Genomic DNA, 12,094 nt, shown 5'->3' on the forward strand with positions numbered 1-12,094 from the left:
GATCATGGTGTATGATCCTTTTAATGTGTTGTTGGATTCTGTTTGCTAGTATTTTGTTGAGGATTTTTGCATCTTTGTTCATCAGTGATATTGGCCTGTAATTTTCTTTTATTGTGGTATCTTTTTCTGGTTTTGGCATCAGGTTGATAGTGGCCTCATAGAATGAGTTTGAGAGTGTTCCTTCCTCTGCAATCTTTGGAATAGTTTGAGAAGGATAGGTGATAACTCTTCCCTAAATGTTTGATAGAATTTGCCTGTGAAGCCATCTTGTCTTGGACTTTTGTTTGTTGGGAGTTGTTAAATCACAGTTTCAACTTCAGTACTTGTGGTTGGTCTGTTCATATTTTTTTATTTCCTCCTGGTTTAGTCTTGGAAGTGTACGTTACTAAGAATTTGTCCATTTCTTCTAGGATATCCATTTTATTGGCATATAGTTGCTTGTATAGTCTCTCATGATCCTTTGTATTTCTGAGGTTTCAGTTGTAACTTCTCCTTTTTCCTTTCTAATTTTATAGATGTGAGCTCTCTCCCTCTTTTTCTTGATGAGTCTTGCTATAGGTTTATCAATTTTATTTATCTTTTCAAAGAACCAACTTTTAGTTTCATAGATCTTTTCTATTGTTTTCTTTTTCTCTATGTCATTTATTTCTGCTCTGATTTTTATGATTTTGTTTCTTCTACTAACTTTGGGGTTTGTTTGTTCTTCTTTCTCTAGTTGCTTTAGGTATAAGGTTAGGTTGTTTGAGATTTTTCTTGTTTCCTGAGGTAAGATTGTATTGTTATAAACTTCCCTCTTAGAAATGCTTTTGCTGCATCCCATAGATTTTGGATCATCTTGCTTTTGTTTTCATTTGTCTCTAGGTATTTTTTTATTTCGTCTGATTTCTTCAGTGATCCATTGGCTGTTTAGTAGCATATTGTTTAGCCTCCACGTGTTTGTGTTTTTTTTTTTTTACAGTTTTTTTCTTGTAGTTGATTTTTAATCTCATATCATTGTGCTTGGAGGAGATGCTTGATATGATTTCAGTTTTCTTAAATTTACTGAGGCTCTCTTTGCAGCCCAGCATGTGATCTATCCTGGAGAATGTTCCATGTGCACTTGAGAAAAAAATTGTATTCTGTTGCTTTCAGACAAAATGACCTGTAACTAAAAGTTAAGTCCATCTTGTCTAATGTGTCATTTAAGGCCTGTATTTCCTTATTGATTTTCTGTCTGGATGATCTGTCCATTGATGAAAGTGGGGTGTTAAAGTCCCCCACTATTATTGTGGTACTGCCTTCTCCTTTTATGTCTGTTAGTATTTGCCTTAAATATTGAGGTGCTCCTATGTTGGATGCATATATATTTACAAATGTTATATCTTCTTCTTGGATTGATCCCTTGATCATTATGTAGTGTCCGTCTTTGTCTCTTCTAACAGTCTTTATTTTAAAGTCTATTATCCCTGATATGAGTATTGCTACTCCAGCTTTGTTTTGATTTCCATTTTCATGGTATACCTTTTTTCATTTCCTCACTTTCAGTCTATATGTGTCCCTAGAGCTGAAGGGGGTCTCTTGTAGGCAGCACATATATGGGTCTTGTTTTTGTATCCATTCAGCCAGTCTGTGTCCTTTGGTTGGAGCATTTAATCTGTTTACATTTAATTTAATTATTGATATATATGTTCTTTTTGCCATTTTGTTAATTGTTTGGGATTTGTTTTTGTAGCTCTTTTTTTTTCCCTTCCTCTTTTATTCTTTTCCCTTGTGAGTTGATGACTAACTTCAGTGTTGTGTTTGGATTCCTTTTCTTTTTGTGTGTGTATCTATTGTAGCTTTTCAGTTTGTGGTTACCATGAGGTTTTGACATAGCAGTCTATATATAAACAAGATTGTTTTAAGTTGCTGGTCTTTTAATTTCAAGTGCATTTCCAATATCCTGCATTTGTGCTCTCCTCTTCTCACAATTGCTGGTTTTGATATATTTGTGTTTGGATGATTTCCTACCTTTATGTTTGCCTTTACTGCTGAGCTTTTCCATTCATAAGTTTCTTGTTTCTAGTTGTGGCCCTTTCTTTTCTTCCTAGAGAAATTCCTTTAGCATTTGTTGCACAGCTGGTCTGGTGGTGCTGAATTCTCTTCGCTTTTGCTTGTTTGTAAAGCTTTTGATTTCTCCATTGAATCTCAATGAGAGCCTTGCTGGGTAGAGTATTCTTGGTTGTAGGTTCTTCTCTTTCATCACCTTAAATATATGGTGCCACTACCTTATGGCCTGCAGAGTTTCTGATGAGAAATCAGCAGATAACTTTATAGAAGTTCCCTTGTAGGTTATTTGTTGCTTTTCCCATGTTGCTTTTAATATTTTTTCTTTATCTTTAGTTTTTTTCAGCTTGATTACTATATGTCTCGGTATGTTCCTCCTTGGGTTATCCTGCTGGGACTCTCTGTCCTTCCTGGAGGTGGGTGACTGTTTCCTTTCCCATGTTAGGGAAGTTTTCAGCTATTATTTCTTCAAGTATTTTCTCAGACACTTACTCTTTCTCTTTTCCTTCTTACCATCTTGTTGTAGCTTCTTTGTCTTTGGATGTAGGGTATCTTTTTTGGTAGGTTCCAACATTTTTATGTCAGTGGTTGTTCAGCAGTTAATTGTGGTTTTGGTGTTTCCATAAGAAGGAGAGTACTCAACGTCTTGAACATTGTTAACTATTGTTCTGAAGGGGGATAAAAGAAGCACTGTGAATTTTCAAGCCAATTACTACATGATTTAGCTCAGAAATGACACACATCATTTTCTTTCACAGTCCGTTGGCCAGAATTTGCCATATGACCCACCACAACACAACTGTGCCATAAAAGTACAGTGATGCTATATGCCTGGAAGGGGGAAGAAGCAGAAATATTTAGCAAAAAGCATGAATGACTACCCCAGGAATTTTGCATTTGCTATTAACACTGCCTGGAATGCTCTTTCCCCCAGAAATTCAGGTGCCTCACTCTCTCTTCATTTCAGTTTTGCTGAAATCCCTTGAAGGATCATCCCTAATGTCCCTTGCTAAAACAGTCCTTCCCTCCTCACTCTTTCTTCTTTGTTTTTATCCCTCACTTATCCCAATCTGAAACTATATCATATTTTGATACTGGTTTTATGCACACAGACACACATTATTTTTAATATGTAGAATGCTATATTTTCTGTCATGTTCATTGATTCTTTTATATAACCCCAGTGCCTAAAAGAGTATCTGGAACTCAGAAGGAAGTCAATAAATGTTAGTTGAATGAATGAATAAATGAAGGCATATATCAGATTGGTAATTAGCTGTTTAGACTGTCTATCTCTCCATCTATATCTATGTGTTGAAATGTCTGTTTCATATCAGTGTTGCAAGGATTTTAATTTAAAGAGAAAAGTTACTTTCTGAAGTTTCATAAATTGGATTATCTTCAATAAACCTCCTCTACTGGTTATCTTGGGGCAGGGCAAAGATGAAGCTCAGTCTAACTTAGTTTAAAAATTATCCAAATCTAGGAAATCAAGAGAGCATTTAAATATTAACTGGTTTCTTTTGGATAACTGCTTTGCATTATAGCTCCCCATCCCCGATTCTCTTTTCCAAGATGGTGTTTGTATATGTGGAGGAGAGAGGTATGACCTATGTAAGGCCGTAAAGGGAAGACTGGGACCTTAAATCTTCCCAGTGTCCTCTGGATCCCCTGTGGCTTCTACTGTAGAATGGGTGAACTGGTGTGCTTTCTGTACTAATGTTCCCTGATGTTGATTTAATCCTCTGTAGCAATTTGGGCTTAGTGTGCTAACTCCAGATACCTGGCTTCCCATCTCCACTCCATGATTGCATGTGTCATTGGAAATGGCTGCATACAACACCTCTCCCTTCAACTTACTGACTTACCAGTTCCCCAACAGTGCAGGAGTTAATGCTACTAACCTGATGTGTGCAGGCTCTTTATCTATCTGGATGTTTATAACCACCTCCATCCCTTGATATAGGGGTGAGTATATCAACCACCCTTAAATCTATCCCTTCTAACTCTCTTACTCTCCACACAATCACTGCTTGGAATAGGGTTGGAACCTCTCTTCCTCAAGACCGTCCTTTCCTCTCCTCCAGGGCCATAAGTCTCATGACCTAGTGACCATGTTGGAGCATGTATACTTTGGAAGGAATTCTACTATATGTGTCCTCTAGCCATTGCTTTTTATTAGGATTCTTTTGATTGGAAAGCCACATAAAAATTTAGAGCTAGAGATGAATAGGATTAAATATATCTGTATAACATAAAAAATATGCCATAACTTATAATCCCTATAAAAATTCATTTTCTAAAGGCTTCAGTTATTCTTGTATGCTCACAAGAATAACTTATATGTAAGGAAAAAATATAACAGACTCGGTTAATAAACCTGAAGTCAGGTAACTTGTGAATTGCATTGTTTTCTAATAGATGACCAAGATGATTCTTCTTTCTTGCAGCTTTTTCCCCACCCCTGCCCTGATTCCAGTATTATAAATACTGGCTTTTATGTCAGTTACAATGGGGCTAAACTACATTTTATTTTGTATATGTTATGTATGACGTACAAGCCTTTTGAATTTATAATAGCTATGTAAAGCAGTGAGCAGATGGTAAGCTCCATGAGAGCAGGGTCACCATTACAACCACAGCACAACAAAATGTCCAAATTGCTCTAAAAATGAGAGTTTAATTTTAATTTTTATTTTACCCTAACCCTAACCCTATATATTTTTATATAAATATCATAAGCACTCTTTAATATCATTCATTCATCCATTCATTCAATTATTTCAGAAACACATGTCGAGAGCTTGCTATGGACTAGATATTCTTTTAAGTTCTGAGCAATACATAATTGAGTAATACAAAATTTTTGCTCTTAAGAGTTTAGTCTCATTCTGTTCATCATCCTTGTGACTGTTACCATTTTCAATCTTAACTAAACATGCTAATATAATTGCATATTTACTGTCTTACAGTGCTCAGGAAGGCATGACTGGGAGTCAGATAAGGCAGGTTCAAAAAGCTTACTTACTAGCCGTTCAATTTTAAGCAAGTACATTGGCCTCTTTAAGCCTTAGATCCTCATTTATAAGAAGATAATAGTACATACACCCAGAGTTTCAAAAAGGTAATAATTAAATGAGAAGCATTAACACAGTATTTAGCCCAGAGTAGGGCATAAGGGTTCGTTCAATACACATTGGCTTTTATCATCATCATCACTGTCACCATCACCATCACTAAGTCGACATTTCTGCTTACTCTTTTCTTCTTTAAAATTGTTGCCATGTTATTCATTTATCCAGAGTAAGCTTAAGGAGACAAGTGAAGCAGGAAATACCTGTTTCAATTCCCAAAGGGTGTTTTGCCATCCCTGGAGGAACAGACAAGTCTTCATCTACAAGCTTGGCATTAATACTCCATTTCACCTTTCAGTGGCATGTTTTGTTTGTTTTCTTGTTTAAACAATAAAAATTTATTTTTCACAGTTCTGAAGGCTGAGAAATCCAAGATCAAAGTGCCAGCAGATTGGGTGTCTGGGGAGAGCCCTCTTCCTGGTTTGCAGACAGCCATCTTCAAGTTACGGCTTCACATGGTGGCGAGGGGGTGGCGGTGGTGGCAGGAATATATTATTTAGGGACGTAAAAATAATTTATAGCTAGAAATGTTAAAATATTGTGGAACCATCTTTTCAACATCGTTGGGTAAAATGTGAGTTCTGGAGATGCCTCTAAGGCAAAATATGTCCAGATTATAATAAAGAACAAAGTTAACAACAGAATTTAAAACTTTTCACCTAAAAAAAGTAAATTACTGAAAAATGAAAAACTTGCGGAGTTAACATCTGAATGTTATAATGTCTGTCTTGTCTAGAAATGTATTACTAGGCAGTAGCTACACAAAGGTAGCAATTAATGTGACAGCAGTTGAGCGTTAAGACAAAATTAGGGGGAATTATTTACTCTCATTACTATAATTGGAAGTGTACCCAGAAGCTATGATAAAGGGGATTATGGATAAATACACACTACTTTTTTTTTTCAGAACTTAAAATTTAATTATATATTGTGAAATACTGACAGTTTAGTGAAAAGCTGATACTAGCTTGAAAATGGAATTATGATTTTTGTTTGTTGGTTTAAACTTTTGCAATTCAGGAAGCAATGTCAAAAACAGTAACATCAGACAAAGGGCCACTTGAGAGAGGCAAAGAATAAAAATATGAATTTGAAAAGAAAAGAAGAAACTTCAAATATTAGAAAGGTAACTGATTATATTCACAATTATAAAAGTAATGATTAGTACTGAATGATCTTATAAAGTAGAAACTCAGCAGGTAAAAATGGGTTGTGTTTTTTTTTTAACATCTTTATTGGAGTATAATTGCTTTACAATGGTGTGTTACTTTCTGCTTTATAAGAAAGTGAATCAGCTATACATATAAATATATCCCCATATCTCTTCCCTCTTGTGTCTCCCTCCCTCCTACGCTCCCTACCCCGCCCGTCTAGGTTGTCACAAAGCACTGAGCTGATCTCCCTGTGCTGTGAGGCTGCTTCCCACTAGCTATCAAGTTTACATTTGGTAGTGTATATATGTCCATGCCACTCTCTCAATTTGTCCCAGCTTACCCTTCCCCCTCCCCATGTCCTCAAGTCCATCCTCTAGTACATCTGTGTCTCTATTCTTGTCCTGCCCCTAGGTTCCTCAGAACCTTTTTTTTTTTTTTTAGATACCTTATATATGTGTTAGCATACAGTTTTTCTTTTCCTCTTTCTGACTTACTGCACTCTGTATGACAGACTCTAGGTCCACCTCACTACAAATAACTCAGTTTCATTTCTTTTTATGGCTGAGTAATATTCCATTGTATATATGTGCCACATCTTCTTTATCCATTCATCTGTCGATGGACACTTAGGTTGTTTCCATGTCCTGCTATTGTAAATAGAGCTGCAATGAACATTTTGGTACATGACTCTTTTTGAATTATGGTTTTCTTAGGGTATATGCCCAGTAGTGGGATTGCTGGGTCATATGGTAGTTCTATTTTTAGTTTTATAAGGAACATCCACACTGTTCTCCATAGTGGCTGTATCAATTTACATTCCCACCAACAGTGCAAGAGGGTTCCCTTTTCTCCACATGCTCACCAGCATTTACTATTTCTAGATTTTTTGATGATGCCCATTCTAACTGGTGTGAGGTGATACCTCATTGTAGTTTTGAGTTGCATTGCTCTAATGATTAATGATGTTGAGCATTCTTTCATGTGTTTGTTGGCAATCTGTATATCTTCTTTGGAGAAATGTCTATTTAGGTCTTCTGCCCATTTTTGGATTGGGTTGTTTGTTTTTTTGATATTGAGCTGCATGAGCTGCTTGTAAATTTGGAGATTAATCCTTTGTCAGTTGCTTCATTTGCAAATATTGTCTCCCATTCTGAGGGTTGTCTTTTCGTCTTGTTTATGGTTTCCTTTGCTGTGCAAAAGCTTGTAGGTTTCATTAGGTCTCATTTGTTTATTTTTGTTTTTATTTCAATTTCTCTAGGAGGTGGGTCAAAAAGGATCTTGCTGTGACTTATGTCATAGAGTGTTCTGCCTATGTTTTCCTCTAAGAGTTTTATAGTGTCTGGCCTTACATTTAGGTCTTTAATCCATTTTGGTTTTGTGTATGGTGTTAGGGAGTGTTCTAATTTCATTCTTCTACATGTAGCTGTCCAGTTTTCTCAGCACCACTTATTGAAGAGGCTGTGTTTTTTCCATTGTATATTCTTGCCTCCTTTATCAAAAATAAGGTGACCATATGTGCGTGGGTTTATCTGGGCTTTCTATCGTGTTCCATTGATCTATATTTCTATTTTTGTGCCAGTACCATACTGTCTTGATCACTGTAGCTTTGTAGTATAGTCTGAAGTCAGGGAGCCTGATTCCTCCAGCTCCATTTCTCTTTCTCAAGATTGCTTTGGCTATTTAGGGTCTTTTGTGTTTCCATACAAATTGTGAAATTTTTTGATATAGTTCTGTGAAAAATGCCACTGGTAGTTTGATAAGGATTGCATTGAATCTGTAAGTTGCTTTGGGTACTATAGTTATTTTCACAATGTTGATTCTTCCAGTCAAGAACATGGTATATCTCTCCATCTGTGTCATCTTTGATTTCTTTCATCAATGTCTTATAGTTTTCTGCATACAGGTCTTTTGTCTCCTTAGGTAGGTTTATTCCTAGGTATTTTATTCTTTATGTTGCAGTGGTAAATGGGAATGTTTCCTTAATTTCTCTTTCAGATTTTTCATCAGTATATAGGAATGCAAGAGATTTCTGTGAATTAATTTTGTATCCTGCTACTTTACCAAATTCATTGATTAGCTCTAGTAGTTTTCTGGTAGCATCTTTAGGATTCTCAATATATAGTATCATGTCATCTGCAAACAGTGACAGCTTTATATCTTCTTTTCCGATTTGTATTCCATTTATTTCTTTCTCTTCTCTGATTGCTGTGGCTAAAACTTCCAAAACAATGTTCAATAATAATGGTAAGAGTGGGCAATCTTGTCTTGTTCCTGATCTTAGTGGAAATGGTTTCAGTTTTTCACCATTGAGGATGATGTTTGCTGTGGGTTTGTCATATATGGCCTTTATTATGTTGAGGTAAGTTCCCTCTATGCCTACTTTTTGGAGGGTTTTTATCTAAATGGTGTTGAACTTTGTTGAAAGCTTTCTCTGCATCTATTGAGATGATCATATGGTTTCTATTCTTCAATTTGTTAACGTGGTATATAACATTGATTGATTTGCATATGTTGAAGAATCCTTGCATTCCTGGGATAAAACCCACTTGATCATGGTGGATGGTCCTTTTAATGTGCTGTTGGATTCAGTTTGCTAGTATTTTGTTGAGAATTTTTGCATCTGTGTTCATCAGTGATATTGGCCTGTAGTTTTCTTTCTTTGTGACATCTTTGTCTGGTTTTCGTGTCAGGGTGATGGTAGCCATGTAGAATAAGTTTGGGAGTGTTCCTCCCTCTTCTATATTTTGGAAGAGTTTGAGAAGAATAGGTGTTAGCTGTTCTCTAAATGTTTGATAGAATTTGCCCGTGAAGCCATCTGGTCCTGGGTTTTGTTTGTTGGAAGATATTTAATCACAGTTTCAATTTCAGTGTTTCTGATTGGTCTGTTTATATTTTCTATTTCTATCTGGTTCAGTCTCAGGAAGTTGTGCTTTTCTAAGAATTTGTCCATTTTTTCCAGGTTGTCCATTTTCTTGGCATATAGTTGCTTGTAATAATCTCTCATGATCCTTTGTATTTTTGCAGTGTCAGTTTTTACTTCTCCCTTTTCATTTCTAATTCTATTGATTTGTGTGATCTCCCTTTTTTTTGATGAGTCTGGCTAACGGTTTATCAATTTTGTTTATCTTCTCAAAGAACCAGCTTTTAGTTTTATTGATCTTTGCTATTGTTTCCTTCATTTCTTTTTCATTTATTTCTGATCTGATCTTTATGATTTCTTTCCTTCTGCTAACATTGGGGGCTTTTTGTTCTTCTTTCTCTAATTGCTTTCGGTGTAAGGTTAGGTTGTTTATTTGAGTTGTTTCTTAAGGTAGGATTGTATTGCTATAAACTTCCCTCTTAGAACTGCTATTGCTGCATCCCATAGGTTTTGAGTCATTGTGTTTTCATTGTCATTTATTTCTAGGTACTTTTTGATTTCCTCTTTGATATCCTCAGTGATCTCTTGGTTATTAAGTAGTGTATTGTTTAGCTTCCATGTGTTTTTACATTTTACAGATTTTTTTCCTGTAATTGATATCTAGTCTCATAGCGTTGTGGTCAGAAAAGATCCTTGATGTGATTACAAGTTTCTTAATTTACCAAGGCTTTATTTGTGACCCAGGATATAATCTATCCTGCAGAGTGTTCCATGAGGACTTGAAAAGAAAGTGTATTCTGTTGTTTTTGGATGGAATGTCCTATAAATATCAATTAAGTCCATGTTGTTTAATGTGTCATTTAAAGCTTGTGTTTCCTTATTTATTTTCATTTTGGATGATCTGTCTATTGGTGAAAGTGGGGTGCTAAAGTCCCTTACTATTATTGTGTTAATGTCTATGTTCCCTTTTATGGCTGTTACCATTTTCCTTATGTATTGTGGTGCTCCTATGTTGGGTGCATAAATATTTACAATTGTTCTATCTTCCTCTTGGATTGATCCCTTGATCATTATGTAGTGTCCTTCTTTGTCTGTTGTAATAGTCTTTGTTTTAAAGTCTATTTTGCCTAATATGAGAATTGCTACTCCAGCTTTCTTTTGATTTGTATTTGCATGGAATATCTTTTTCCATCCCCTCACTTTCAGTCTGTATGTGTCCCTAGGTCTAAGGTGGGTCTCTTGTAAACAGCATATATATGGGTCTTGTTTTTGTATCCATTCAGCCAGTCTTTGTCTTTTGGTTGGAGCATTTAATGCATTTACATTCAAGGTAATTATCAATATGTATATTCCTATTACCATTACCTTAATTGTTTGGGGTTGCTTATTGTAGGTCTTTTCCTTCTCTTGTGCTTCCTGCCTAGAGAAGTTCCTTTAGCATTTGCTGTAAAGCTCATTTGTTGGCGCTGAATTCTCTTAGCTTTTTTACCTGTAAAGCTTTTGATTTCTCCATTGAATCTGAATGAGATCCTTGCTTGGTAGAGTAATCTTGGTTGTAGGTTTTTCCCTTTCATCACTTTAAGTATGTCCTGCCACTCCCTTCTGGCTTGCAGAGTTTCTGCTGAAAGATCAGCTGTTAACCTTATGTGGATTCCCTTGTCTGTTATTTGTTGTTATTCCCTTGCTGCTTTTAATAATTTTTCTTTGTATTTAATTTTTGATATAGTTTGATTACAATGTGTCTCAGTGTGTTTCTCCTTGTAATTATCCTGTATGGGCCTCTCTGCACTTCCTGGACTTGATTAACTATTTCCTTTCCCATATTAGGGAAGTTTTCAACTATAATCTCTTCAAATATTTTCTCAGTCCCTTTCTTTTCCTCTTCTTCTTCTGGGACCCCTATAATTCGAATGTTAGTGCATTTAATGTTGTCCCAGAGGACTCTTAGACGGTCCTAAATTCTTTTCATTCTTTTTTCTTTATTCTGCTCTGCAGTAGTTATTTCCACTGTTTTATCTTCCAGGTCACTTATCCATTCTTCTGCTTCAGTTATTCTGCTATTGATTCCTTCTAGAGAACTTTTAATTTCACTTATTATGTTGTTCATCATTGTTTGTTTGCTCTTTAGTTCTTCTAGGTCCTCGTTAAACATTTCTTGTATTTTCTCCATTCTATTTCCAAGATTTTGGATCATCTTTTCTATCATTACTCTGAATTCTTTTTCAGGTAGACTGCCTATTTCCGCTTCATTTGTTTGGTCTGGTGGGTTTTTAACTGGCCCCTTCATCTGCGGTGTGTTTCTCTGCTTTCTCATTTTGCTTACCATACTGTGTTTGGGGTCTCCTTTTCACCGGCTGCAGGTTCGTAGTTCCTGTTGTTTTGGGTGTCTGCCCCCAGTGGCTAAAGTTGGTTCAGTGGGTTGTGTAGGCTTCCCTGTGGAGGGGACTAGTGCCTGTGTTTTGGTGGATGATGCTGGATGTTGTCTTTCTGGTGGGTGGATCTGCATCCGGTGGTGTGGTTTGGGGTGTCTGTGACCTTATTATGATATTATGCAGCCTTTCTGCTAGTGGGTGGGGTTCTTCCTGTCTTGCTAGTTATTTGGCATAGGGTGTCCAAAACTATATCTTGCTGGTCATTTAGTGGAGCTGGGTCTTGGCGTTGAGATGGAGATCTCTGGGAGATTTTCACCATTTGATTTTACATGGAGCTGCTAGTTCTCTGGTGGACCAGTGTCTTGAACTCGGCTCTCCCACCTCACCCTCTCTTCCAGATGGGTCAGAATAAAAGGGAGAAAAGAAAGCAAGGAAGGAAGGAAGGAAGAGAAAAAGAAAGAAAGAAAGAAAGAAAGAAAGAAAGAAAGGAAGGAAGGAAGGAAGGAAGAGAAAAAGAAAGAAAGAAAGAAAGGAAGGAAGGAAGGAAGG

The sequence above is a fragment of the Stenella coeruleoalba genome (assembly GCF_951394435.1).
Source record: "Stenella coeruleoalba genome assembly, chromosome: 3".
Taxonomy (NCBI): domain Eukaryota; kingdom Metazoa; phylum Chordata; class Mammalia; order Artiodactyla; family Delphinidae; genus Stenella; species Stenella coeruleoalba.